The sequence below is a fragment of the Apis mellifera genome, linkage group LG1, assembly GCF_003254395.2.
Source record: "Apis mellifera strain DH4 linkage group LG1, Amel_HAv3.1, whole genome shotgun sequence".
Taxonomy (NCBI): domain Eukaryota; kingdom Metazoa; phylum Arthropoda; class Insecta; order Hymenoptera; family Apidae; genus Apis; species Apis mellifera.
The window spans coordinates 22,328,103-22,353,369 of record NC_037638.1 but is presented as its reverse complement, the minus strand read 5'-3'; the positions used below and the strand labels follow the sequence as shown (position 1 = coordinate 22,353,369).

Here is a 25,267-nt window from a genome sequence, read left to right as displayed (position 1 = left end):
TTTTCCTTTTTTTTCTTTTTTTTTTTTTTTTTAGGGAGGGGAAAAATGGTAGTAAAATACCACGATTTGAAGTATGACGGACAGTTTCGACAAGCGATTAAAATTCGCGATGGCTCGATAACAGAGCCGGTCGGTCAACGATCGACGAAACGTTTCGCCCCCCCCTCCAACCCCTATCTATGGTTCCGCTCTGTGATTATTTGAATGAACTGAAAATGACTAACGCGCGGGGGCGTCCCCCCCTCCTGAGCGCGGCGCGTCGAAAAGGTGGTAATAAATGAATAAAGGAATTTCTCGATTGACCGGTGAAAAGCACTTCGGTATAATAGTACCGATGAAAATTGCCGGTTTCGTTTGACTTATGAAGCATTAAACCGAGTTTAGAGGCTTTTGCCTAGGCATCGAGCGCTTTTTTCTAAAAATAAAACCGGTAAATAGGCCTGCGCCTCGTCCCTCGGCAAGAGTTTCCCGGTAACGTTTTCCTTTAATGAGACCATTCACCATTACTACCCCGCTCTTTCCTTCTCTCTCTCTCTCTTTCTCATTTCATCCCCTTCCATCCCGCGAGCGTTTCAAGCGCAAAAAACTACGAGCTTCGTGTATGTACGTGTCAATGTTCCACGCCTGTACATAAAGGACGGGTCTCGTGTCTCGTCGCGCCAAAGGAGGAGGAATAAAAATATTAAATCGCGTACCAGAGTGGAAGAGTAACGTGAACTAACGGGGTCTATTAAAGGAGAATCAACCTGCAGAAAATTGCGGGCACAGGAGAGGGTGGCTGCTGTCGTAACTAAAATTATCGAGGCTTAGCGACGAGCCGTTCCTTCTTCTCCCTCTGATCGCGCTCGTCGAAAAAAAAAAAAAAAAGGCCATATTTCGCGTCCAATCTTTTCCCACTTTGGAGATAAACACAACGTCGATCAGGACCGTTTCACGAATTGGATGGGACACTTTCGAACGTTTGATAACGTAAGATTTCTTCTTCTCAGAGGAAGTTTTCGCGCGAGGGAAAAGGAAGAGCGCGAGCAGGTAGAAAAATAGAACGTAACACTACGTGTCGTCGAATGCGCTCAAATATTTATCGCACTCGAGTCGTATTGTGAGTCGATAAAATAAATGCGCGGTGAATTATTAGAAACGAATAATAGAATCATCATCATCGGTATTATTATTTTCACTTTTTCATGAATAAGATTCTGATAAAGATCACACACGAAATTTCTATCTTATTTATTTTATAACCATCGATAACGTTATCGTAAGATTAATTGATTCTTGAAAGCATGACCGCTTGGTAGTTTTAAATAAGTGAGGAGTTTAATCACCATCTCGAAATAATTCGTCTCTATCAAATCGATTCGCAGACGAACGTCAAAAATTTCGTTCGAGATTCGTTCTCCGTAATTAAAAATCCACCGAAAGAAAAGAGATACGAGAAGATTGTAGAAATTGTACGGGAGAGGGAAAATGAAAAAACGACGAGGCGTGGTGCGTGCTACACATCCCGTGCCTTCGTGTTACAGGCACCACGGGTACGAATGGTAATTTCAATCTGTAAGGATTATCCGGATAACCGAGGTAATCGATATTTATATCGAAGCGGGGGAGGGAGGGAAGGGGGCGTGGGAGGATCGGCGGAGAAAGGATCCACCGACAGAAGTGGCGTTCGAGGAACGGGCTTAAGCCGTGGATATTGTGATTCCCGAACCTTTGCGGAAATACTTAAATGCCGGATGTATTGTAACCTTCTTCTCCGCTGGATTTTTGAAATATCGATCCGTCTGTCGGCCGGTTTAATCGCGATTTACGAGACGAGTTTGCCCGTATTTATTATTACGACGTAAAGGAAAGGAAGTGAAAAAAATTTGTTCCACTCTTTCCTCCCCCCTCTCTTGTTGTTAATAAACATGGAGGAATACGTATTTCCGTTAAATATATAATAAACCGTTGCCCAATTTACCATCCGTTTCCGCTCCACCTGATAGACATTCTTATTTTGTTTGTATAGTCTATGCCTCGCAGAGCTATTGTTTGCTTGGTTACGTGATATTTGCACAGAATCATGGACTCCAATTATATGGGGAAGAGGAAGAACGAAATACGCGAATGAACGTTAGGGTCACGGATGCCCGGAGGCTTGTTATTTCACTGAAAACCGTTGTATCTCAAGATCTTCGATCGTTAGATAGTCCTGCAGGATTAACCTCTCTCCCGCTTCTAAACTTTGAAACAATATTTGTGAAACGAGCCTTAATAAACGATCGAATCATTCTCTGCTCGAACATTCAGAAACAAGGCACAGTTGACATATTCCATTTCGCTTCTCACCTCATCTTCGTCTCTTATTTTATACTCGCGTTAATCATCGAAAGGGAAATTTTCGAAGATTCTGGCCGAAAATTAATTTCTCGCTTATACCTCACAAATAAAAATTTATTCGATATACTAAACTATTCTTATTTTTATTGTGAATGTTTCTATCACACATTTCTATATATTCTTTCTAAATTTCACGAGGATCGTCGTGAACATCATCCCGTAATACCATATTCACGAATGAACGATAAAAGAGTATTCAGATTTAAATCACACAAAGGAGCAACGATATCGATCCACGAGAAATCAGAAAGAAAATCGGGTCGAAAAAAGAGAAGACAAAAGGAGTTGGATGACTTTATGGTCGGCTCGAAAAACCGTTGGTAAAAATCTATCAACAGACCCTTCTCCTGAGAAGAACGACACAGAGGAGGGATGAGGTGGCGCGGGGCGGGTTGAAGGGAGCCGCGGGCGAGACAGCACAGCCACCCCTCCGCAACAAGCGGTATTGACGAAATTGATTGCGGAGGGTGTATAACCGAGCTTCGCTTCGTACGCGGTGGGGTAGCGCGAAGGGGGAAGGAAGAACGAGGAGGGTGGCGGCTCACCCCACGCCTCACCCTCTCTACCCGCCGCTAAAACGCAAAAGGGTGAGAAAACATTGTTACTAGCAGTTACTCTTGCGCGGCTCCCTCCACCACCGCCCTCCGCTTCGCCGCCGCCGCCGCCGCCGCCGCCGATTCCACCCTCCTACAGACGGTCTTCCCCGTGCCACGCACGTGTTACACAGCCCCCGGGGATGAGCGGCAGAATTGAACGGATGTAGGAATCAAGGAGGAGAGAGGAACGAGAAGGATTCGAACCCTTAAGGGCACCGAGTCACTCTGCGACGCGAGTCGAGAGACGGATCGTTTCTTTCTCACCTGCAAATCCCTCCCCGAACTTTTCTTTTTCTTTCTTTCTTTCCTTTTTTTTTTTTTTTTTTTACGATCGTGTGAGAATATCTTCGGATAGATACGGAATATAGCAAGTGAAGACTCGAGGCGAACTCGGTTTCTTTACGGTCGTGGAGGGGAATTATGGTACGTTTGAAGGTCAAAGGGTTGGAATAGTCCAAGATGAAAGGATTGTTGCTCGTACGAATTGATGAATGGAGAAAAATCGAAATATTTAATCGATTGATTCGTCGTTTCGGTTCTTTGACTTCGATGCACCGAAGAATATGGTTCAATTCTATAATTATTGTAGAGTTATATAAAAATGAATATGTTTATTTATAATATCGATCGATACATACCTGGATAATCAGGAAAACAAGTGACAGCTTCATCTCTCAATTTGAATCAAATATCGGTATCTAATTTCCCATCGGAAAATCCGAAAACGCGAGGTGAATTTAATCGTTCGTTATAGTTTGTTATTCGATTTTCATCGGGAATATTTATGGGCCCGATGAAAGGAGCGCGTTTATTTCAAACAACGTCATCGTGCTCGATCGAATTAACAGTGCATCATTAATGCGCAATAATTGAAAAATAAGGCGTGCACGTTTTGTCCAAGTCCGTGAATTACCGTGAAATCACATTTTTCCACCGCTTAATCGTCCGGATCGGTACAATTAGGTCGTGGTGGATACCAGTGACCCATTAAATTTCCGATATACAAGCAACGTTGGTGCGGAAAACGGTCCGTTTAATTCATTTCACCGCTGACCTCGTCGAAAACCGATCTCCTCCCCTCTCTCTCTCTCTCTCTCACTCCCTATATTTATAATATACCAGTTAGTTATACTTTATTCGACCAATATATCTAAACGATGCCCTATAATTTTTCTCTGTCGTCTTTACCTTTCCATCCACTTTGTTCTATCATGTACCGTTCTATCACGTTCGCGAAGATTCTTGAAACTACCAAAAAAATTTTCTATGCTTCTTGATTCTCTTAAATTAAATTGATCATTGTATATTTATATTACCAAATGTCCCATATAACTCGAGTATTTTAAATTACTATTACGAACGGGCAATACAAAATAATGATAGACAAACAATTTTTAAAAAATTGTCGAAATACTTTTAAATTGAAGCTACATTACATACTCTTATCATAATTATACCTCGTTCGTGTAATTTTTGTTGAAGAATCGAGATTTTCCTCTTACATTTTTATCTCGATCATAAATAATAAACGATCCTTATCGCCGACTATATACACAGAATCAGATTCTCGACGCGACTCAGATTATCGAAGCACTTTATTTCCAGACTTTTCTCCGTCCCTATCAAGAGAGGGAAGAAACGGAGAAGAAATTAAGGCGCATCCCCCGATAAAAATAAAGCGAAAATTGTCCACGATTGCCATCGGATAATCCTCGGCCAAAGGATGGGGATGGGAAGCGATTGGCGTTATTTGTCAACGCGCGCCAATCTCGGCAGAGCCAAGCAACACAATCATTATCGACGTAAACGTCTCCCTCCCTCCCCACCCTCCAAAGAGGATGAAGAAAAGGAAGACAAATTTAGCGGGTTATTTCTTCCTCCACCGTCGCTCATTCACCCCCGGCACCGCGGGAAAGAAGAGGCACGGAATCGAGGAGGGAGCGGACTCGTGGCGATAATAAAAATTGCGAGACGATCAAAACCTCCGGCCTCGAGTGATACAGAAGCAAATTAGCCTCGTTACTCTCGATTCGGCCCGTGTGTAATCCGAACCCAAACGACCCTCCATCGAAAAGTTATTTCAGAATTCAACCGTCGCCAACCGTTCTATCAAGATTCTCTAATCTACTCTCACACCATCCCCCTCTCTTCGTTACGAAATTTCATTACGAAATTACCATGGATCCGGAAATGGAAGCCGTGATGATGACAGAGAGTGGGTAGATTGCTTCCGGTTTGCACTGACTAGGACGTTAATGGCGAATATCCTTAAAGGATTGATTTTGGGGAATAAAACGAAAAGTGTTTGATACGGAAAAATATAGGTAGAGGTCTTGTTTGTTAGATTACGAGCAATTGAACTTTAGATTAGACGAGGCAAGATGGTGGTGCGATGGAGATATTCTATCTAACTTCATTTGACATAAACTTAAATTGCTCGTAACTTAATAAACAAGTTTCGATCGATATTTTTCTATATATATATGTATTAACTTTTGTACTTGCTTCTAGAATCCTTTCAAAGATGATCCATGAACGTGTATATATTCGATATGTGATGAATTTTTCAATTTCGATCTTCTTATTTTCTTTCTTGATAATTTTATCTAAAAGATCATTTCATATTAATTAAAGAATTAAAGAGTTTGTCACCAATAAAAATTACCACATATTGCATAGTATCCGACTATTTAACACAGACTTAGAATTTGAAATATTTAATCCAAAGAAGGAACAGGATGAACTACCGAAAGTATCATGGCCGCCACTTAAGAGTGGCGTGAACCGTGTCTGCCTTACCGTGTAAATCCGTTTCATCGTCTCAGGGTTTGTCTTGAAAGCGCGGTAAAACTACCATCGCGGAATCTGGCTCGCCGCCGTGGATACAGGAAACACAGCCGGTCTACAAGACCAAAGCCTCGGTCATGGATATTGACATTTCATTAAACGAGATTCCTGAGGAGCATGTGTACGTACGTTCAATTTCCGGCTGCTTGCGAAGCGAAACTGGAACTTGTCAAAATGTATGTTGTATAGTTTGGAACATTGTCTACCGGTGTTTGTTGAATGTTACATCGTGTGCATCTTCTTGCGCGGTGAACTCTGCAACATAATTTTCACGGGGTTATTATTTTCGATTTTCTTTTTTTATTCCTTCGAATCGATCGATCATCGTCTTCGTTTCGCCCGATTTTGGACGATCGATAGATATTATATCACTCGATATTATTTATTAGACGATGTTTATTTTCGTTCAAATTCTTTTGTAAATCGTGTAAATCGCGTTGGTGAATATATAATGGGAAAATATTTTTATATATTCTACTTGTTTAACTCGCTTTACTTGCTTTAAACGTTATATACAATATTATATTGTACGAGATAATTTTTGATTAAAGGATATTACTTTGAAAGAATAATCAATATTTAAAGTTCCATTTTCATTCCTCTAAATATAACTTTATAATGAAACTTTAAAAACGCTCAGGTATTTTTAATGCTCCATTTGTTATGAAAGATTTTCTTAATCGAAATTGATTCAAAACACTGAGAAAATATCGAAACTTTAGATAGATTTTTCCTCTGATAAGAAAGAAATTATTTTAAATATTAAGTTTTGTACACAAACTTTTAAAACTTTGTTAATTAAAATTTTATATCAATTAAATTTCCTAAGATTTTATATAGAGATTTTTACTTTCACATTTTTATATTCATCGAATCATCGTATCGAGCAAAGTATTACTATTAAAAAAAAAAAAAAAATTCACTTCTCATTTCTAAACTAATCGAAAACTTTTAATTACACGTTCAATCGTCAACAACAACTTTGGCGCGCGAAAAACAAACTCTTCTTTTTTTTTTTTGTGATTGGAGTTTCACTTTACGCAATTATTAACGAAATGGTTCGGATCAGTGATTCGATAAACGTATCGTCCAGTGTCATATTTTTATAAAACACTTCGACGAGTCAAAAGATATTCTCGAACGATTGAAAAACACGAACAAAAAGAAGAAGAAGGAAAGAAAAAAATAAGCAAATCGTAGATTGCCTCGATCGAGGAAAACCGAATACTTACTTTGTCGCATTTTCCTCGTGAATTTCCAGCGGAAGATCAACGGTTATGAGTTCGGGAAACGGGGATCGTATTAAAGACGAGGGCCCTTCCCTTCCTTGTTATTTATGGGCCGCGATCTATACGTCTGTCTGGAAGCGCGGACCGGCTGGATAACTCGTAGCTCCGATGTTCATGTTGAAAAATCTAGTGAATAAGTAGATGCTAAGCAGTTTCTCGAACTAACTTTAAATGGCGGGGCGCCACGTGAAATATTTGTGTAGTACAACGAAATTTATTTGGGCGGACCGCGGGATAAGGGAGGGATGTGGCAGATCCTTAAGAACTTTTATCAAAAAGTGTTTTACATTTTTTAAACGCCTTTCAACGTGTTTGATTTCTCTCCTCCCCCCAGCGAGAAAGATTTCGACGATAAGTTTTATGCCAGGCGAGCCTCATTAAAGTTTCCGTACCGAAATCGATCTTTGTTGAAATAGAATGAATCTATTGATGTAAAGCGAATTATCTTCAAATAATTTTATTTGGTCTGCTTTGTATAAATATAATAAAAAATAAAATCGTGTTCTATGATCACGAGACGAGTGCGAGGAATTACTTCAGAAAATATTTGTTTGAATGGACAATATGAAATTGTTTACAATAAGCAGACAGAAATTTAAAAATATTTATAGAGCGATAACGCTGTTACAATATTTTATTTAATTTTCTCATTGTATTTCTTATTATATTAGATCTCTATTGGTCTACTTAAAGTTATACTTTAATATTAGCATAATTCTTCCGTATAATATCTCTCTTTCTCTCTTCTCTCTTTTCGCTAAGTGGACAAACCTTTTACTAAGTTTAAATTTATTCCCAAGCCCCGTTTCAGATCATATTCTTTTCATTGCAACACTAAAACTACCTCAATTTCAAACCTCCATCAAAACTCGTTGGAATCGCACCGTTTCCTTTTTTTATCACAAAAGTGTTGTAAGCCACTTTTACCTTCGCCATCTATTGTCGAGAAAGAGAAAAACTCGTCGAACGAGAAGAGTAACAATAATGCAGCAGGTGTTTGGAAGGAAACGGCATCCGCGCGAAGAAGTTTCGACGCTAAGTTGGCCCTTGCGAAAAACCCTCGATTCCTCGAGGCGCCACCGATATCAGGTGTATACCTGTATTTGCTCGGTATTAAAACTTAAAACTCCGCGAGTCGGAGGAGCCTTAAGCCCCGAAACTTTCCGTCCTCCTTCCCGGGTATTTACACGTATTTCAACGTGGCTTTTGTACAACGAACCCCCGTGAACCTCATTCGGTTAGTCAAACAAATTTATCACTTGCCCGACACCCTCTCTACCTCGATTTTTATCGAATGACACGTATACACGCGTTAGTTTTACAGATGCACACATCTCGTGCACTCGATTTCCATTGTTTCACGGCTTTCCCCACCCCCGTTTCCCAGGTTACATGTTTGTCGCAGTCCATCGAATTTTCTACGCGATTAATTGTCAATGCTGCGCTTCCTTTTTTTTCTTTTTTTTTCTTTCCTTTTTTTTTTAGTCGTCCGACTAGGTAGATCAACTGTGCATTCACAAGTTTATCTTTTGTTAGAGAGAATTTTCTTCTTTGTGACATTATTTCGTTCGTTCTTTTTTTTTTTTCACAGATGTTCGAAAATCGTTAAATCATCAATAATGTCTCTAATAAATTGCCATGATATTTCTTTGACCAATAATTCGGGATGAGAAAGATTTGATAACTCAAGAAAAAAAAAGAAGAAAGGATTCGCGTGTTTGATATACGCGCAAAGTTCGATGAAAGTTTCGATAAAATTCCGGAAAGAAAAACTTTTAAAACAATTTCCATTATCAAACAATCGATACTCGAAGTACTCTCGATGATTTTCGAGCAAGCCATCGCGATCAGAATATAATCCTGGAAAGGAAGAAATCGAATCGTCGATAAATTATCTATATAACTTTCGATCACTATCCCATTACCGGTATAGCACTGGAGGAGGTATCGGGCGAGGGGAGAGGAGACGGAGAGGGAGGAGGAGGGACGATGGAGAGGACGATCTTTTCACGAGAAACGTCGGTTTCTCAGCGTGGACCGTTCGTCTTGCGAGAAAGTCTCGCGAGGAGGAGGGAACGATTCGTCGAAAGAGAAGGAAGGGGAGGGAGGGAGACGTAAGCGTCGCGCGAAAAGAGAAAACTTTCTTTGGCCGATCCAGGAGGAATCTCTCTCTTCTACCATCCCCTTTCTCTCCCTCTCTCCATCCCTTTTCTCCGTGTTCCACGACAGAGTCCATAAATTTTAGCAATTTCTGGAGTGCTGCTGCTGCTCTCTACTGCCTCCTGCTCTCCACTCTCTCTCCCTCCTCCCTATAAATATATATATATATATATATATACCATTCTCTCTTTCACTCATCGTGGCAGCAGCGGCAGGAATAATAACGTGACGACAGAGCCCAATTGTCCCCTAATGCCGCGAAGTTTCTATTCAGAACATCTTTTTGTGCGTTACTACCGGCGGACGTGGGAGTGAAAGTCGTATCTCGCCACGCTGGCTGGAAGGGCAACCTTGCAATTCAGCCGAGCAACCCGTGGGAGGGTTGCCAACTCCGCTATATGATAATGGAGCGACGATGGTATGCCTACTCGATCTATAATACGCCCCCCCTGTATAGATATATCTACGGATTATATATACGCGCGATATTTAGAAGTTCTTCCCTCCGTGATTCCTGATTCCTCGTTTTCATTCGTTCCATTCGCGTGGAAAAAGAAAAATTGGTCAAATTTTGACTTTGAATTTTTAAGCATATATAAATGATTCTTAGGAAAAAAAGAAACGAATCACTTGGAATAAAAGACAGTTGGAAGGTAAGTGTATCTGTAAATTTTTTATCGAGAATAATTCTATAACTCGAGAGTAGATATAAATATTTAATACTTAACTGTTTCTGTTTTCGAGAGCGTTTACTATTCTATTCCATTCCATTGCGAACTGATAACGTTACACGAAAGATAATCTATACAAAAATGTCCACGCTTCTGCATCCGAGTTGTACATTCCACTACCTGAAACAGTGTACAATAAAATTTTAATGGAAAAAATTAGATAAAGCAATATCGTTCGCCGAAAATCTGTGACAGGATTCTGAGAGATGGGAGAGGGATGGGTTGGGCAGGGAACAGTGATCACCTGCCAGGCGCGATGAGCAGAAAAAGCAGGCGAGACGCGTGTAATTTTTATCGTCCGCGGTTGGTGGGGAGATAAACAACGCACCCCTTCGACCGGTGGACGGAGAGACGCGCTACATTTCCGGTACGACGACAATTCCAAGCATCCTGCTACGCTCCAGCTTTTCATTGTTACGTATCTGTGGACAAGCGGCCGGCTCTGACCGATACGGGAAACATGAAACAGAACGCCGCGGGGTGTCTGGCTCAAAAAGGAAGCCACTGAATGGAATCTCGGCGGAGCAGAAGACTGAGAAAGCGGGTGGGAAAAGCGGGTGGGGAGGAAGGGAGCAGCAGGGCCGTCGATATTCCCATCCCCGACGCGTTCAACTTTAATTGATCAATCAAAGCGAATGAAATATTGGCAATGGCCTATTGGCAATTATTTATACAACGCGCGGAACGAACAGTTTACTCGAGAAAACTGATTTGTTATTCTACATAACGTTTATCGTGCTAAATAATTCCTGGCTGTTTGTAATAATTATGGCGAATAAAATGGGAGGAGTAAAATATCTCTCTCTCTCTTCTCGGGAATATACCTAACTATTCTCGAACGGATTGATTGATCGACGGATATTTGATTCGCAAATATTTGTTAAATACCGTTTGGCAACATTCTATGAATAATAAAACAAGAAGACTGGCTTCGCCTTTTTCCACCGCCCTCCGAAATTTCAGAGCAATTAGAATCGAGCCGAGATTAAAGATATTCAAATTTCGTTTCGAATTTGCCAACTGGCGCAGAAGAAATTGAACCGATTCTCGTCCGCTTCGAGAATCTCGCTTCGTTTCCGTTAGAGAGAGGACGGTTTGACGCGTCATTTTTCTTTTTTTTCGAATTTTTATTGTTCCTCGTGGATCCTTTCGGGAAACACGAAACGGATCGCCGCGGGGTATCCGCGTCGGAAAGGAAACCGGTGAACCAGATCCGAGATAAAGAGAGAAAGAAGAGGAATGTGCGCGTACACGGGGGCGAAAAAAAAGGCACGAAGAGGGAAGGGAAAGGAGGAATGCGGGGGAGGAGGGGAGGGAAGAATATAATCGGAAATCGAAGCGGCGTTCGCATCCCTAACGAGTCGGCTTTTAATAACCCCGCTCTCGAAAATCAACGAAAATTCGCCGGCCACGCGCGTTCCGCTTTTTTTCCTCGACACGCCCTAGCTTTTTTCCCTCTTCGACCTCTATCCGTTGCGCGAATATAACGCGAATAACGTATCAATGTAATCGTACAAACATTGGAATGAAAAAGAAAAAAAGAGAAAGAAAGAAAGAAAGAAAAATGGAAAGATCGATACGAAACGAACGGGGATCACAATATCATATACGAGCCGGCGAACAATCTCGTGGAACAAAGAGCGGTCGGTGCGGCGGCGCATCGATTCACGAGGCTACTCATTGTCGCGCACCTTGATGAACCCTGAACGCGCAGGAAGCGAGAACAAAGCTCGACGGGTGGTCCAGTTTGAAGTGGAAACCCTTCTGAGGAACGAAACGAAGAACGCCCTTGAAACGATGGGAATGGAGATTCGAAAAGAGAGAGAGAGGGAGAAAGGATGAAACGAAAAGGGAGGGAGGGAGAAAGTTGGACTACCGAATCAACGTTTATCTCCCCAACGAGTTGGCTTTTAATGGGCTGTTCGAAAACTGTGCGAAATAATCTGAAACCTCCCCGTCTCTGCGGGCAGCAGAGTGAACCAGGGAGGAGAACAGAGATAGAGATACAGGGGGAGAGAAGGTAATACACAATCGGTGACTGTTACGGTGGTAGTAATTGTACCTATGCCGGTGGTCGTGCGGATGGGTTTAGGAAAGGCAACGAGGGGTTGGCCAAGCCCCAACGACAATACCTTACGGTTCAGCGCACACCCGGCTCGGAATCATCGAGTTTGAATCCACGAGCGCGGCGGCGCGTTGATCGCGCGGATGGCGGTGGTGGTGACAGTGAACCCAGTTCCGGCCATGGCCAAACCCTCCGCGGCTCTGTTTAAACTAGACACGTGGCCCCGTTTACGTTTCGAGGGGTGCGCGCACCCCGCGCAATCGGCGATCGGTGCGAGTGCACGCGCTCGTCCTCGTTGGTCCTTTGAAAACCGAAATCAAACACATTTATTCGAGCGGTATACACACGGGCCCGTCCACGGGACTCGTCCCATTGTTGGCCGCTGTCACCCTGGAAGAGATCGCGCGACTTTATTGGCCGTTTAACAATCGGAGGGGACTTGGACAGAAATCGCTCCGGGATTTCATAGCTGACGCTTTCGCGATTAAGGATTCCGAGATTACCCGCGAGTCACCCTCTTTAGGGATACTCTTCTCGCGTTCGGGGGCAGTTTGTTATTGTCTCGTTTGGTCTCGCGAGCTTGTGGCTATGATATACATAGAGATCGAGAGAGTGGAAAGAGAGAGAGAGAGTTTTGCAAATTGTGCGTGGGATAATTTGTTATATAAAAAAAAAAAAGAAACGGAAGAGAAAGGAAAAGGAAAAGGGTCGTGGTTGAAAAGATAAGAATCTCGCGGAGGTTAAAGTTGGTTTTACGTTAAAAAGAAGATTATACCGGGATTTAATTCCGGCAGAGCGGTACACTCGAATTAAACGTCCCGGAAGTCATCGTGGAGAACACTTGAGAACACAAGGAGACCGGCAGTCGTAATTCCGGTATCTAACAAATAAAATACCGGAGCCGGCCCCCTCCTCTCTCTCTTTATTCCAACCGGCTGTAAATATGCAAATTGTCGGCACTATCGTCCTTCTTTGTCTATAAAGGATCCGAACCGACGCGGCGGCGCGGCGTGGCCTGGCGGGGGCGGCTCGACCGATGAGATTCAATTTACTTCCACCAAAATGGTGTACGTGATAATACACTTTGGATGCGCGGCTACCCTCCGTTATATTATTGCCTTGGTAATAACGTGACAGTAATTTGTATGCAAAATCATTTCCCTCTGAGGTATTCGGCCGCGTAAACGTTCGCCCCGGTAACTTTTCTTTGTTTGCACACTCCAACTATCGTCCAAACTTGATAAATCGACGATATTCCCGTTTAAGATGTTTTCATCTCTTCCTCTCTCTCTCTCTCTCTCTCTCTCTCTCTCTCTCTCTCTCTCTCTCGAGCGACGTTATCGATGCAACGTGGGCATAAACGAGACGGGTGAAATCTGGAACGTGAATGGGAAATTACTTGGCAAGCGTGGCGCGGTTTTTGGTTGCAGTGTTAGGGAAGTGTGCCATCATCGTAGGTACGCGAAATTCCAATGTTCCGCAATCTAGACTTGATATAATCGTGGAACATTTTATTAAATTTATGCTACGAATATATTTATGCAAAATTTTATGCAACGCAACAAAAAGAGTACACTCCTTCGAAAAGAAATATTATAAATTAAATTAAGATTTCTTTGGAATTCCACTTGCGATCAATTTCCACGATAGATTTATCCATTTTATTGATTATTTCTATCATCTGTCCGGTCAGGATCCGGAGAAAGAAAGGAAAGAACTCGCGGTTGCAACTCACGTAATATCATCGGTCTCGGGCCAAGGAAACAAATGCCGCGCGAGGGAGGCGTGGAAAACGGGGCGAAAGGATATACAGCGTAGTGAAAGAGCGGGAAAAATTTATTTTTCGATCCATCCAATTGTATTTTCCTAAGTGGAGGCCCGTGCTCCATCGATACCTCGTCCAGGCGAGCTTCCTCCTTATCCCTTAAGTTAACCGAGTGATGGATGTCGATCTCTTTCCATTTCCTACTACGATATATATACTTTTCCGCGAGGCGAGGGAAGAGGAATGGCGATGTTGAGCGCGCGATCACGCGGGCGCGCAGCACGTTTCCTCCCGTTGTTCGAGTTGGATGGAAGGGAGGAAGGAGTGTGGAGCGGCGCAAATAAATCTAACCGATCTGGCCGATCCTCCTCCTCATGAAGTCCTTTCTCAGGATCCAGGATTCCTCCAGGATCGGGGGAATACATGCAAACGGGGGGAAACCGAATGGAAAAACTATCCTTCTGGACTATTCTCCCTGGATACTCGCGATAAAAGGTTTCCCCCTCTCCCCCTATTGCTACTTTTGTGTAATTCCGCCTCGTGTATCCGCGGTTTCTACTTTCAACCAACTATCCTCCTGCTATCTCCGTTCTACCGAAAGGAGATTTACGTCCCGAACGTTCTTATTTAAATTGCGATACCGGGGTTTACAGGGGATAACGGGAAGGGAAGAAGGAATTGCGTGTTTTTCTTTTCTTTTCTTTTTTCTTTTTTTGTTTCGCGCGCTGCAACAAGGTTACACGCGATCGAGAAGGTAATACGATTTCGCGAAGGTAGGCTCTAACCAATGATCGTGATTGATCGAGGGATGTGAAAAATGTGCATGTGCATGGTATATAGGAAGGGATCAAGGGATAGTTCGAAACATCTCACGTTTATAATAATAAAAGGTATCCCGTCTTTTTCTTGCCTCGATTTCTTTCGTTTATTTATTTATTTATTTATTTGTGGGGGCATCCGCCATAGTCCGTAAAAAAACGCGGAAAGAGGATATTCCTAAAGAGAATGAAAAATATGTAATAATTTTAGAGCTGATAACAATCATCTAACCGAGTATTTTTTTTTTTTAAACCAATTAAAAGTTACCTCATTGACACAGAAAATATAGTTTTCTCGCACGATGCGCGGCAAAAATCTCATAAATTCCACGGTTGGGTTTTGTTCCGCGATCTTCAACGAACCGTCAAAGCTCTTTGTGGCACGGTTACCTCGTTTCGAGAAAAAAAAAAAAAAGGGGGAGAAGAAAAAAAAGCTGGAATTGTTGAAAAAGTCGGGCTTTCGCGAATAAAAATGTAATAAATTACGAGATTGTATAAATGAAATTTCACTTTCTCGCGATTCAAACGAGTCACGAATCAAAGTTAGGGAAGCGACATTTTCATCGCCACGTTTCTAGGGGACGACGAGACGAGGCTCCTATTGATGATAGAAGCTCTTTGGAAAGGAAACACTCGTTCCATTCCCTAATGCACATCCACGCCACGGATATTACGCGTAATAACTTCGCGCCACGAGCTATCGCCGTATATTTTTGTATATTTTGCAAAGAGAGAGAGAGAGAGGGGGAGAGAAAGGGAGAGACAAAGCTCCCCCAGGCGCGATCTCGGGTTATCGGATGAAACTGAATACGCAAAAGCAGCGGTATCAAAAACGCCGGAAACCAGGCGTTACGTGGCGCGCGGCGACAAATAAAACGGGCAATTTCAGTGAGACTTCCGCGGGAAAAGTGAAAATGCGGTTTCACCGAATTGTCACAGTGTTCGAAATTAATCGTTATACCTCCTATCGTAAAATCTCGCGCAAGCTTTATTATGGTTCAATCTCGTTTCTAGCGCGACTCTTTGATCCGATTCCCTTTAAATCGACACAGATTTAAATTAATTGGGCGCGTGCGTTTGAATGCGAAATAGAATATGGAATTATTCTAAATTGGTACTTACATTTCGTTAATTATTCGTCAACAGATATTTCCATTTCCCAATTTAAACGGGTTTCCATTTTTTATGCGCATTTATTTGAAATCACGCACGATCAAATTGAGTAAAACTGGATATAATCAAACTACTGGAATTTTGTTTACACGAATGAAATTTTCACGGTGCTTGGTTATTATAATTTTAGCCGGGCTTCTATTATTTGAATTACAAACATGCGAGATCTATCTTTGTCGCGTTCATACGAACCAAATTCGAATCGATTTGCTCTTTCAACAATTCTGTAATAATTTACGTATTTCATTACGTGTGAAATTATCATCTAAATCTGTTATTAGTTAAAGTGAACGCTCTTAAAGCCACGAACAAAGCGGGAAAACCTTAGCTTAAACTATCGAAGTTCAAATTTCTATCGGTCCTCTTCCAGAGGGGGATTGCGAAAAACGTTTAGAAAATTTTCAAGGGCGCATCGATGATAACGACGAGAATTCCGCGAGAATTGGAGTCGGTGGTCAATTCAAACGGCCGAAGAGATAGAAATCGAGATATGAATGGAAGGAAGCAAAGGAAACAGATGCGTAAAGGTATCCCCTTCGTGATGGGTCGCGAGAGGCAGTCGATATCCTCCCTCGAGATCCGGTTGATCAGCTCTATCCTGAGAGGTCGAATACCGTTGTTCGCTGTCCCTCGTGGCACGTTTGCACCCCCTCTTCGAGTCCTCGAAACGAAAAATGCGAATGAAAAAAGAGAAAAGAAAAAAGAAACGACAAGTTGGTGGACGGTCGAATAGGGGCGAGGAGAAATTTTTGCCTCTCTTCCATCGCCCCCTCCCCTCCGTCCCAATAGCGTCATTGGCAATATTGTTGGCAAGAATATGTAATAAGGGGCGACAGTCTCGAGAGATTCGATTGATCGCTTGTTCTCGAGACCGAGAACCCTTGCCAGGGGGTTTGCTAATCGCGTATCTCAGACTTCAATCTCTGGTATGGCCCCATAAAACGCCGGGGGTAGTTTCTCGAACGGTCGAGTGGATCGCCGACGGGGAGAAATACAAGAAATAATAACCACCAACGGTGTATCGGAACATCCGCGATATAACCCCGATATTAACTTTCAATCAGGGGATTTTTTTTCCACTCGCGAGGTTGAAAAGTTGAGAAGAAGAGAGAGAGAGAGGAAATTCTCCCTCCTTCGTCTGTGTGATTCGGAAAGATTGAAAAGACAGGGAAAAAGAGAAAGAGACGAGAGAATAGAGGAGGTGAGAAGAGAGGAGGGGAAAACGACGCGCTTTTGAAATCATACGTGGGAGAGGTGTAGTTTTTCACAAAGGGACGATGTATCGTTGAAGGAGCAGCATTTTTTTCCTTTCCTTTTTTTCCTCTCTTTCTTTCTTTCTTTTTTTTTTCCACTCCGCGAACACGAGAAATTTAATTCGGATCCACGGGAGAGAAGTGTTGAGAGAGAAAGAGAGAGAGGCGTGCGTGAGAGGATGGCGACGCGTGGAATCGAATATGCACGGAAGGAGAAAAAAAAAGTGGTGCTAAGTACCGTCTAAAGGATTGTCAATACCCTTGTCCCTTCACGTGTCCCGACGTGTCTCGTCCCACAGGGACGTCACTTTGGAACGGCAAGAAGGAGGAAGAAGCGGAGGAAGAAGATCAAAAGCGTCTCTCGGATTCTCGATCCGAGTCTCTGTTCGCTAAGTACGTGCGCGAGAGGAGAACGAGGCAGAAACCACCGTAGAAAAGCATCGTCATCGGGAATAAGGAGAGCGTTTGACTCAAAGGGACGATGAAATATCCCTTGTACGTATCCGTCTCCGTTTCAATTAATCACCGATCTTAATATCGATTTCAACCGTTCCGTTTACGTTCAGACGGCCGATCCTTCGAATGATGAACGAGGAAATTTGCGACTGAAAATTATTTCTCCGCGATACATCCGGCGGGAACACCTTTTTTTTTTATCCGATAATTCGTTCGACAAGCGTTTTCCTTTTATTCGAGGCGCAATATCCGTTTATTAACGGAGAAAGAAACAAACAGCGTTGAACGATCGGCCTCGACGAATTCCGCCTCGGATACCCCGTTCGTGTTACACGAAACGAGGAAACAATTTATCGAACCTCGTGGCCACGATTCATCCAATAACAAGGCTTCCGCTACTCCCAGATTTAGACGTCGACGAGAAAGAGAAGTAGCAATAAGGGAGTGAGGGGGGGTTGACGAGAAAAATGGAAAGAAAATATCGTGATGAAGGGTGGCACAACCCCTCCGATGCCCCTCCGATCGATTACCCCGTCGTTTACCTACTACTACCCTTTGCCTCTGTCGCCTTTCTCGTCGCATTAATGAAAGGACCTTCGGTTATTGTACTCATCTCTCTCTTCCGCTTTCATCTCTCCCTTTCCTCCTCCTTCTCTCTCTCGTTCGACCAATCCCTTCCCCCTCATCAAACGCTATAGATACGAACGCGTAAACAGAATCGGAAGGCGCACAGGTGCGCGGATCCCTGCACAAACGTTCGCACATGCAAGCAACCCTCTTGCTCGTTCCCCTTCGAGAATCAATGAAGTCGCTGCGCGTGCGCCTGCACAAACGCTATATATCGTTTGCCACAACGATATCGTTTTCTATCGGTTTTAACGCACGAGCCATTCTCGCTCGATGCACGCGAGCATACCAGCGTGGAGCACCGCGATTCTCCAATACGATCCATCGATCCTTCTCCGTCCTCCATCGTCTTTCTCGATTCTTCTCGCGAGCGTAGGCCAATCGTCCGCGGCCCGAATGATCGATTGCCAGCTGCCGGTGGCACGCGATGCCTTTCTCCGTGCTCGTCGCTGGACCGAAAATCGATATTGTTGCGCAACCGGTGATAAAACCGATTTTATCATTAAATGATAATAACCGATTCTCTTTTCAATTTTCCAAGTCTCTTCTAAAGAGAACAAAAGTTTCGTGGACAAGTCTCGACGATCCTCTTTCTTCCACTCGTTCTTACTTGTCGTCTAATTTAAAAAATAATTCTAATTCTAGCTAATTCTAGAAAATTGGCAGGTTGAGAACGCTCTTCTTACTTGCGGTACTTACGTCTGACGTGCTGATACTTAAAATTCAATTCGAACAGATTGAAAGCAATTCAGGCGTGCATACCCGTTACCTCCCTCGCGTCGCATCGCTAGTTGCGCGATGCTTCTGCGAGACAGGATTCGAGAATACGTGGAAAGAGAAAAAAACGCAGTCCCTCGTTTCGCTGAGGGCAAAGAGTAGCGGCAGGAACCGCTCCGTTCACGAGGCGGCCCGTAATCACGGTCGTGCGGGACACGGGGGCCACCTAACGGTCTAATTTAATAATCCGTGGCTGGAGGGCGTAGGGTGGTGGCACGTGTTCGCGTTTATCCACGGAAGTATTCCATCGGATTCGCATGATAGGCAGTGGCCCAGGGCGCGGAGGCGAAACGATCCGTGTCTCGTCGTTTCCCCTTTGCCACCGGGTCCCGGAATCCAGGGCTAAACGAACCGCTACCTTAGACGAAACAATTTCACGTGCCTATTTTCTCCCGTAAATTGACTTGCGCGCTCGCAACTCGTGGCGACGGTCGAGGTCGGCTTTTCGTTGTACGAAAGAGGGGGAGGACGAAAAGGGAAATGGTAACGTCCGTGCAAATCGTGAACACCGACGTGCATCTCCATTCGTTCTATTCCTCGGCGAATCGTGCCGGCAAATTACTCGATCTTTTATACCTCGATTATCATACCGAGCCATTATTAAACTTCGCGTCGAATACCTATCCGGTCTTCGTCTATCTGCTTTCGTTTCGATGGAAAACATTCGGTAGAGGAACGTAAGAATAGATATCGGGTATAATCGCGTGATAATAAATATTCCACGATTATCTATTTTATTATCTCGATATTATCGATTCGATTCGAGTAAACGCATATAATATTGATTTATTTTTAAATTGCTCGTATCGATAATAATCCGTTCGGGAGTTTGTTACGTTTGTACAATAGAATTCCTATTTACCTAACCTCGTCACGGGACGAATAATAATTAACGCATCGATTATAGTTTATCCTCTGTATTTGATTAATGAAATCGAATAAAAGTTTCATTCCCCCTATCTTCCATAAAAATTTCCAACGATAAAGCTCGGACGAGCGTAATTGCATTCTTCAAACGCGTAACGAACACGAAACAAGTCGTCATACTCTTTACTCGCTTTGCTCCATTATTATCAAGTCCTATCCCCTTCGAGGAGGAAGACATCAATTTCTTCAAACGCATTAAACATTCAATATCCCTCAACAATTTCAATCCCTTCGACTCGATTTCGTTCCTCGAAAAACCAATCGGACAATTTATTCTCGGATATCCCATCGCCCCGTTACCTTCTCGAGAAACGATCGAAACGAGAGGAGAAATCCTGCACGATCATCACGCGTAACATCTCTGGAACAGGCTGCAACTTTGTTTGCTCACAGGGTACCGATCGTTTTTTGCGCGGAGAGAAGTTGATCCGTAATAACGGCGCGCGGATAGACCCATTCGGCGATGGGGTAACGGACAATGATGCGTCCTTTGCATGTCGGCATTCGTGTTAAGACTCGGCCCCGGCCAAATGACCAGTCATAAAGGTTATAATGAGCCTGGCCCCGTATGCTTGATCGGTCCATCGTGCACGCGGTTGCCACTCGTCGTCCTTTTCTCTCCCTCTCTCTCTCTTTTCCTTTCCATCCATTTCCTACGGAGATCGAGCATTCTCGCGTTCACCTCGCCACCCGTCGTCCTCCTCTCCCGTCCTCTTCTCGCCTGATGCGAGTCCATCCGAGCGCCTCCTCTCCGCTCCTCCTTCGTCTCCTTCGATACAAACTCCGGAGGAGCCCAGGTACAGTCGAGATAATCAAAAGGCGCCCCGCATTCGGCGCAACTTCTGGAATTCGCGTCGGTGCATTGTATTCTCGCCATTATCCGCCACGAAAACTTGGCAGAGATGAAACTGCTCTCTCTCTCTCTCTCTCTCTTTTCTTTTACCTCCATCTCTTTTCCTCCTTCTTCCTGCCACCACTCTCCGTGCTCCTTTTTCCTTCCTTCCTTCCTTCCTTCTCATCCTCCTCCAGGCTTTCCTCCATTTTTCTCTTTTCGATGCCTCGCGCGGTTCTCTCGAGTAAATAATGAACTCTTGATGCGCCAGTTTTAACTCGCTTAAACGATATATCCGCATATATCTTGTATAATATATTCGAAGGAATTTTTCCCTCGAATTTTTCTTTATGAAACGGTATAAAACGGTATATAAGAAGGTATATATTCAAAATAACGTATTCCAGTTTCAGCGTAATTGCCGAAACAAAGATCGATATTCTCCAACAAGAAGGAGTTTAATTTGAAGACCATCTTCGACGAGATCCCGGGAGAGGAGCGAGGCGTTGGAGAACGCGGTCGCAAGAAGTCTGCGGTTCGCGGTTCCGCGACACCAGCATCGCGTTTGCGCCACGCACTGTACAGGATGAAGCCGTGAAGGAAGGAGAAGGAAGGGGGAAAGGAAGGCGGCGAGGGCAGGGGAGAGACAAACGCGGAGAGGCAGGAAAGATAAGAGGGACAAAGAGAATGAAGAGAGAGAGAGAGAGGGCAGTCGTCGTCCCATGGCGTGCGATCTACGGAACGTTCCATTTTTTTTCTTCCCTTTTCATTCCTGCCCCTTCCCTTCCTACTATTCTCCCTTTACCCCCTCCTCGTCGACACACTGGGTGCACGCGTGTACGTACGCTTCCTCTCTCCTCCTCTCCTTCGCTCGTACCTGTCCATTCTTTTGTCGAATCTCCGCTCGCTTTTTCGGCCCACGAAACACGGAATGGACGGTGGTGGTGGTGGATGGCGACGCAGGTGGAGGTGGCCAACGACTCCCTCCTTTCCACCCTGTTTATCCATTCTTCCACCTCTCCCTCCCTCCCTTCCTCTCCTCCTCGACCATCGAAGCGACGAAAGGAGAGGAACGCCGCGGAATTGCAGCGAGCGCAAAGTCGCGGCTAATGAAGTCGCAATTCAACCATTTTACCATCGGTCGAGGCACGATCGAGGAGGAGGAGGAGGAGAAAGAAGGGAGACTGGTCCGTGAAGGCAGATTTATTTGGAGGGGCCGGTGCCGACCTCTTTTGTATCGGCATACTTAACGCGGGACCCAAGCCTAATGTCCCAGTAAGTTTAACTTTCGCGTGTCTCGCGATAGACTAAAGTAACGAGGAAGTAACCTTTCCTCAGCGTGTGTTCGTACAAACAAAATATCTCGTCGAGATCGAATCGACCTCGATTCCACTTTCTATCTGAAATAAACGTGCCTCCCTTTTTTCGATGATTTCAATCGAAACGATAAATTTGATTTGTCTGGCATTTGAATTCGATGGATTGGATTCTATCAATCATTGTATTCGGACTATATATCTCGTTTCGATTAATTAGAAAATTATTTTCCATCGTGTATCGATCTAATACTTTTTTTCATCGATACTAGTATTAACAACGAGAACGAAATGCCTGTGAATCATTGCAGAGCAAAATTGATCCGAATATCACTGAGAAATTTCCGAATATCAAAGAAAAATTTCACGTATTTAATGACTTTCCTTGAGCACCTACAAGGAGATAATCCGTGGTAAATATTTAGTGAACAGATAAATGGTCGGAGGAAAAGGGATTTGAAGGATACATTGCCGTTTAAAAAAGATTTACGAGCATCTCCTCTCCTCCACCGACGTGTCGCGTTAAACGAAACGCATTGCGCGAAGAGGCCGCCGGCCCACTTTCCCGACGATTCAGAAATGAAAGAAAAAGCGCTTTAAAAGACGCGATCTTCGGCGATCGTAAAAGCGCGTGTTCTCAAACACGCGTTTGATCGCGGAAAATATCCCTGAAATACCACGGTTGCGCCGGATGCCTGTTAAGGACGCTTCCGTTTACGTGGCAAAGTCGTAAAAGGAGGCCAAGCATCTGTGCGACGCGCCAATCCAAGCACGAGCTGTTTTGCGAATATAATCGGTCGTCGGCGCTCCCTCTCGATCGTAACCAAGTTTGTAACGTCCGGGAACGACATCGGTGTCTCGTTCAATTAATGCGCCAACTTTCCCATCCATGCTGATACGAGACCGATCGAATGGATATCGCTTGCAAATTCCCTTCCCTCCAACGCTTTTCGAACGCTTCGGAACTTGGGAATATTGTAAATCCTCTCTTCCATTATTTCCATCCTACGATTCTTCTTCTTTCTCTCTTTTCCTTCCCAAGCTTCGTTTCTAACGACAAGATTTTCAAAGATTTTCGTTCCTTCTTATACGAATATTTCGCTACACTCTTCGTTTAATTATTGGTTACATTTTTTTCCATAGAGTACCGTAAATATCTATCGCGTGTTCCGAATTAGTTAATGGGATGAAAGATAATTCGACGAAATTATACGAAGATTCCGCATACCTTGGAGGAACGAAGTGATTTCGAGCGAAAGACGTGCGCCACTTAAACAGCCATGCTCTCTTAAGTCACGTTCCCTTTCCCCGGCGCGCGTGTACACGTGTAAAACGCGCCCGTTTATTGTCCTGCCGGGCGTTGTTACGAACTACGCAACAAGGCTTCGGTTTATCGCAGCCGAGGGATGTTTTCTCCCCTCTCGTGGATACGCTTGCCACGAGCTTGCCTACCTTTCTCGCTCGAGGAGTCGCGGAGAGTCGTCCCTTCCTTCGATATCGACCGCACGAACCGGCTTTGATTAATTATATATCGCGAGCGATGCTCGAGCGGAAATACCGAGCTGTGCCTCTTCGCGACTGTTGCTCCTCGCCGATTGTTCGCGCAAGAAACATATACATATCGTATGTTTACATATTGTATCGTATGACGTGTCTATTATTTACTCGAAACGTTGCCATATAACGTAAGTAATTATTATTGTCATCGTGGATATGTGTAATGTTGTGGTCTCGGGACGAAGAAATTCGAATATATTTATCGGAATATATTTTCTGAGTGTTGTTGAAAACGATGAAAAATTTATATATCGTTTACTACGATTTATAAATATATTGTTATTAATTAAAAAAGCGTTCGATTTTTTTTCTCGCTTTTTTTAGAAAAAACTTAGAAATTAAACCGTTTAATTTTTATTTTTTTTATTATAGAAATTAAAAAAAATAAAAGTTTAAAATTGCGCCAGCTGAGAAAGCGACTCGAGAACATTTATCCTATATATTTACCCATCTTCTCCATTTCTTAACGCCCCGTCGAAGAGTTTTAAAAATAAGCACGACGAGATGGAATAGCAGCATAATTAAAGTCGTCGCGTTCCTATCAATTAAGCACCGTTCTTCCCTCGAAGAAGTATCCAGTGACAAACGTTCGCTTCCTCGTGTGGAGGAAGTCGTTGTCGGAAATAAACGAGTGAGAAACTTTTTTCGCGGCCTCGAAAGAACGTTCTCTCGATATTTTTAGGATCCGATCCTTCTGGATCGATTAATCATTTACGCGATAGAGAGAAAAAAAAAGGGTACACCGTTTTGGCCGCGGTAAAATATGTAACGGATGCGCATAAGTTGAGGCGTGCGTTCACCCTTTTTCATCGTATAAATAATGTCGAGACGGGAAGAAGAGGCGTGTACTACTGCGCGCAAGAAAACCGTGGACCGAGCTGCGACTGACGCGCCTTGTGTGTTCCCGTTACATGGTCTCTCCTCTGGAAATTGAAATCTATACTTTACATCTACTCTGAAAGGAACTATCGATCGTCTTGGCCGGCTCATCGGCTATAATTCCGTGAAGCAAAGACGAAGAATACAAAAATTTGGTATATAAAGTATATGCCTCGAATCGATTCGATATTCGTTCAAAGGAGAGCGAATTTTTTTGAAAAAAAAAAAAAAGAAAATCGAATTTAAAAATCTAAAATGTAATTAGTGCACAAATAGATTATTTAGATTAGAGTTAGATTAAAAACTATTTAAAAAGAAATTCAATTCGAGATATATACTTTATTGTAATGTATATTTTTTCAATAAACTTTTATTTTTTATTTACTTCCCCATGTATGATGTATAACAACTTGTTATCCATAATTGATTTTGTTATTCAATTGTCAAAGGAATTAGTCAAACACTCAAAGTTTTATTTTCAGAATCACGTTGCTTTTAACGTCTCTTCTACATTCATATTTTCTTATTTTTATGAATTTTGTAAATTTACAAAAATAGACAAAAATTCTCCACGTTACTCAACGTCAACTCTGATAATTTTCTCGCGATAAAATTCAAAAAAAAAAAAAACGGAAAAACAAAAAAGAAAAAAAAAATTTTAAAAATAATCCGTAGACACTGTTTCGCTAATTCGCTCGCAATACCGATGGTATCTTAAAAATGCCGTTAATACCCGACAAAATTCAAAGAATATTAATGGGAAGCGGGCAGGGAAGAAGGAATTCTCGGCCGATGAGTATAAAAGCGCGTTGCTCGCAAT

At 43.1% G+C, this 25,267-nt stretch overlaps 1 long non-coding RNA gene across 14 annotated transcripts in view; it reads right to left on the bottom strand.

Moving 5' to 3' along the window:
* The window catches only part of LOC100578882, a 184,493-nt gene that overhangs the window by 35,239 nt on the left and 123,987 nt on the right, over positions 1-25,267 (bottom strand). For 10 of the 14 annotated variants that reach the window (XR_003305135.1, XR_003305134.1, XR_003305138.1 and 7 more), the window contains 4 exons: positions 10,000-10,122; positions 7,055-7,237; positions 5,952-6,077; positions 5,775-5,877 (listed from right to left, as the gene is read on the bottom strand). This is a non-coding gene — a long non-coding RNA (uncharacterized LOC100578882). The remainder of the gene's footprint in view (positions 1-5,774; positions 5,878-5,951; positions 6,078-7,054; positions 7,238-9,999; positions 10,123-25,267) is intronic. The other 4 variants (XR_003305136.1, XR_003305144.1, XR_003305153.1 and 1 more) reach the window with 3 other exon arrangements.